At 42.0% G+C, this 5,342-nt stretch overlaps 1 non-coding gene across 1 annotated transcript; it reads right to left on the bottom strand.

The window, feature by feature from the left end:
* Positions 1–248: 248 nt before the first annotated feature.
* LOC119926132 lies at positions 249–386 on the bottom strand. Its single transcript, XR_005450037.1, has one exon. It is a non-coding gene; the product is annotated as a small nucleolar RNA SNORA7 (small nucleolar RNA).
* Between the last annotated feature and the right edge of the window lie 4,956 nt (positions 387–5,342).

The following is a 5,342-nucleotide window of genomic DNA, read 5'->3' as shown; positions in this document are numbered from 1 at the left end:
TGCCAACCACTGTGCTGTCTTATCATGTCTTATGCCTTCGAGTCGTTTCTGACCCATAGCGACACCACAGATACATCTCTCCCAGAACGCCACGCTCTTCAACTGCAATCATTCTGGTAGTGTATCCATAGAGTTTTCTTGGTCAAAATCTGGAATTGGTTTTCCATTGCCACCTTCCACACAGTAAACTCGAGTCTCCGCCCTCGACTCTCTCCCATGTCGCTGCTGACCAGCATGGGTGAGTTTTGACTTATAGCAGATTTCCTTCCACTTGCTAGCCACTGCCCAAGCAAGAAATGGAATGGGTATACCTCTGCTTGACTCTCCCTCCCATAGTTGGGACCGGTAGAGTACTGGAAACTCTCCAGGTGCGACCCTGAGAGGGAACTGTGCTAAGTATTGGGGCATATATATATCAAATATATATATTCATTCAATCATATTTATTGAGCACTTACTGTGTGCAGAGCACTGTACTAAGTACTTGGGAAGTACAAGTTGGCAACATATATATGAAATATATATCAAATACCGAGTTGTTTCCAATTCATAACGACTTTATGGACTTATTTTCTCCAGAATGCCCTATCTTCTGCCATAATCCATAACCTCGCTAACAGCCCTTGCATTATCGTTTTGATTTCTATTCATCTAGCTGATTGTCTGTATCTTCCATATTTTCCTTACACTCTCCCTAACATTGGTGTCTTCTCCCAAGAATTGTTCTTCCTGATGATGTGTCCAAAATATGCTCATCTAAGTCGAGTCATTTGGCCTTCTAAAGACCACGGTAGCAACAAGGTAATCAAATGGTCAAAATAAATAATTGAATGAACCTATATATATATATATATATACATATATATATATATATATATGTATATATGTGTTGGGGATGGTTATAAAGGAGTTCCAAAGTACTGGCAATGGCACTTATTAAGCACTTCCCCATCACAAATCTACATATCCGTAATTTATTTATTTGCATTAATGTCTGTCCCTCTCAACTGTAAGTTCATTATGAGCAGGTAATGTGTCTGTTATAGTGTTATATCGTACTTTCCCAAGAGCTTAGTACAGTGCTCTGCACACGGTAGGCTCTCCGTAAAGGTGATTACTACTACTACTAATAATAATACTAATGGCATTTATTAAGTGCTTACTATGTGCAAAGCACTGTTCTAAGTGCTGGGGAAGTTACAGGGTGATCAGGTTGTCCCACGGGGGGCTCACAGTCTTAATCCCCATTTTACAGATGAGGTAACTGAGGCCCAGAGAAGTGAAGTGACTTGCCCAAAGTCACACAGCTGACAAGTGGTGGAGCCGGGATTTGAACCCGTGACCTCTGACTCCAAAGCCCGGGATCTTTCCCAGTAGTACTATTACTCCTCCTCCTCCTGAAAGCTCACCTCCTGCCGGCAGTCTTCCCAGACTAAGCCTCCCATATCCTCTGCTTCCCCCTCCCCATTGTCCCAACCTTCTCCCTTTGCTCTACCCCCCGCCCCACAGCACCTGTGTATATATGTACATGTTTATAATTATAATTCCATTTATTTTTATTAATGGTGTGTATATGTACTTCTATTTATTTATAATGATGCTCCTAATGCCTGTTCACTTGTTTTGATGCCTGTCTCCCCCCTTCTAGACTGTGAGCCCTTGTGGGCAGGGATTGTCTCTATTTGAGAAGAGAAGCAACCTGGCATAGTGGAAAGGGCATGGGCTTGGGAGTCAGAGGTCGTGGGTTCTAATCCTGGCTCCGCCACTTACCAGCTGTGTGACTTTTAAGTGAGAAGTCACTTAACTTCTCTGTACCTCAGTTCCCTCATCTGTAAAATGGGGATTAAGACTGTGAGCCCCACATGGGACAACCTGATTACTTTGTATCTACCCCAGTGTTTAGAACAGTGCTCGGCACATAGTAAGAGCTTAACAAATGCCATTATTATTATTGTTTGTTGCTGAATTGTACTTCCCAAGTGCTTAGTAATAATAATAATAATAGTGGTATTTGTTAAGCACTTACTATGTGCCAAACACTGTTCTAAGCGCTGGGGTAGATACAAGGTAATCAGGTTGTCCCACATGGGGCTCACTGTCTTAATCCCCATTTTACAGACAAGGGAATTGAGGCACAGAGAAGTTAAGTGACTTTCCCAAGGTCACACAGCAGACAAGTGGTGGGGTCGGGATTAGAACCCACGACTTCTGACTCCCAAGCCCGTGCTCTTTCCACTGAGTCATGCTCTGCACATAGTAAGTGCTCAATAAATATGATTGAATTAATCAATGAATGATTGACTGACTGACTGACTGACACAAAGCCCAACTCAAATCTCACCATGGCGGGAGGTGAAATAGCTGAAGTGGAACAGTACCCGAAGGGCTTTTCTGTGGATGGTGACAGTTTCTGACTGAGGAACCACTTAGGATGTCTCATATAGTGGGCAGGATCAGCAGAAACCCTGATAACAGCTGGTTAATGTGGACAGGAAAGACCACTGTGGCTACTGAGGCAGCTACCTTGGCAAGTCAGAAGGACCCAGGTTCTAATCCCATCTCTGCTACTCATCTGCTGTGTGACCTTGGGTGAGTCGCTTCACTTCTTTTCTCCTCAGTTACCTCATCTGTAAAATAGGGATTAAGACTGTGATCCCCGTTTAGGGCAGGGGCTGTGTACAACCTACACAGAGAGAAGCTCTCTTCCCCCCTTCAAGGCCTTACTGAGAGCTCACCTCCTTCAGGAGGTCTTCCCAGACTGAGCCCCCTCCTTCCTCTCCCCCCTCTCCATCCCCCCAGCCTTACCTCCTTCCCCTCTCCACAGCACCTGTATATATGTATTTATGTTTGAACGTATTTATTACTCTATTTATTTATTTTATTTGTACATATTTATTCTATTTATTTTATTTTGTTAATATGTTTTGTTTTGTTGTCTGTCTCCCCTTTCTAGACCGTGAGCCCGCTGTTGGGTAGGGACCGACTCTATAAGTTGCCAACTTGTACTTCCCAAGTGCTTAGTCCAGTGCTCTGCACACAGTAAGCGCTCAATAAATACGATTGAATGAATGAATGAATGAACCTGATTAGCAAGTATCTACTCCATGAATGAATGAACCTGATTATCGAGTAGCTACTCCAGTGCTTAGGACAATGTCTGGCACATAGTAAGCGCTTAGCAAATACCGTAAAAGCAAACAAAAAGCCTGCTGTTTTCTGCTGCTACAACACACTATCAGCACTGTGCTATGAATGGTAAACCAATTATCAATCAATCAGTCAATGGTATTTATTGAGCACTTACTATGTGCAGAGCACTGTTCAAAACTCTTGGGAGAGTACAATATAAGAGAAATTAGCAGAGACATTTCCTGCCCATAATGAGTTAACAGTCCAGAAGGGGAAACAGACATTAATAAATATGAATAAAGCTGCAGTCTAAGTCTGTTACCTGGAATCAGGAGAAGGAATGAGGAAGTGACTCCTTGTACCTCCTGACTGGAGAATATTAATAAATCAATGACATTTACTGAGCACTTACTGTGGACAGAGCACTGTACCAAGCACTAAGCACTATCTACTTGTTTTGTTTTTTTGTCTGTCTCCCCACTTCTAGACTGTGAGCCCGTTGTTGGGTAGGGACCGTCTTTATATATTGCCGTTTTGTACTTCCCAAGCACTTAGTACAATGCTCTGCACACGGTAAATGCTCAATAAATATGATTGAACGAATGAATGAATGAATGAATGAATAGAGTTGGTAGACACGTTCACTGCCCACAATGGGCATATAGCCTAGAGGGGAAGATGTAAGTCAATACTTTCAGTTTAATTAAAATGTATCTTTTATTTGTTCATTTCTCCTCACAGATCTCAGCACTAAAATCTTTTCAAGCACTTAATACAGTGCTCTGCGCACAATCAACCCTCCATAAATACCACTGATTGATTGATTTGTAACAGAACAAATTAAATCAGAACACTTTTCAGATCATCTGGAAGACTTTGTCATCACTAATTGCTTACTAGGTGCCAAGTACTGTGCTAAAGCCTGTGATTTTGGCAAAATAATCTAATTGGAAGGTCATCCACTGTAATACTAATAATAATAATGGTATTTGTTAAGCACCTACTATGTGCCAAGCTTTGATCTAAGCACTGGGGTAGATGCAAGGTAATCAGGTTGTCCCACGTGGAGCTCACAGTCTTAATCCCCATTTTGCAGATGAGATAACTGAGGCACAGAGAAGTTAAGTGACTTGCCCGGGTTCACTCAACAGACAAGTGGCGGAGCCAGAATTAGAACCCACGTCCTCTGACTCCCAAGCCTGGGCTCTTTCCACTGAGCAACGCTGCTTCTCACCTGACCTCACCCAAACACAAGTCTGCTTTGACTTGCGTCAGTGTGAGCTAGAGTAAAGGAAAGAGAGAAAAGACAATGAGTTTTAGTTGTAATAAAACCTCACACAATGGAAAATAAGAACCCTAAAATAAATCATTCAGACTCTGACATTTTTGTCTTCTAAGACCAAACAGCGACGCCCTTTAGATAAATACATTTTGAAAAATGATCCACAAGAGAAGTTTATGGGTTTTAATAGGTTTTTGCTGGAAGCCCGGAGTGCTAAAAATACTGCATTGCAAGACTGTGCAATAAGAGACTGTCTGAAAACCTCAGAAAACTTTCTGCCCCTCTAGCCCTTTAGACACAAGAACCGCAGCAATTACCTTGAAGAAGAAGAGCTTGGGCTAGCCAGGCTTTATGGAAAATGCAAAGAAAATCTTACATTTTACACTTCAAGTTGTAATTGCTTGAGGTTAGCAATGGGAGGAAGCCGAAAAATTTCTATCTTCCAGCCCAGGAAGAAAAACCTTCCGTCAGTGCTGGCGGAATAGTCCTGAGAGTGGAAAGGTGAAAAAGTGAGGAGGGGGAAAGGTTATCCCAGATAGTTACTATTATAGTTACCTTTTGTTAGCCTTCAGGTGGATATTTCAGATTAAAACACTCCAAGCCAAAAAGGTTTGCCTTAAAAAACATATGTTCTTCCTTGGTGATCAGTGGAGAATGGTTCTGGGAGGATTTGGAAACTTTAATTATAATAATAATTATTATTATTATAATAATTATAATAATAATGGTATTTGTTGAGTGCTTACTATGTGCCAGGCATTATACTAAGTGCTGGGGTGGATATAAGCAAATCAGTTTGGAGACAGTCCCTTTCCCAAATGGGGCTCACAGTCTCAATCCCCACTTTGCAGATGAGGTAACTGAGACCCCCGAATCTTACCTCCTTCCCCCTCATCTTACCTCCTTCCCTTCCCCACAGCACCTGTATATA

This window comes from Tachyglossus aculeatus, chromosome 3, assembly GCF_015852505.1.
Source record: "Tachyglossus aculeatus isolate mTacAcu1 chromosome 3, mTacAcu1.pri, whole genome shotgun sequence".
NCBI classification, from domain to species: domain Eukaryota; kingdom Metazoa; phylum Chordata; class Mammalia; order Monotremata; family Tachyglossidae; genus Tachyglossus; species Tachyglossus aculeatus.
Note: the sequence above shows the minus strand (reverse complement) of the source record. Positions and strands in the feature narration are given on the sequence as shown.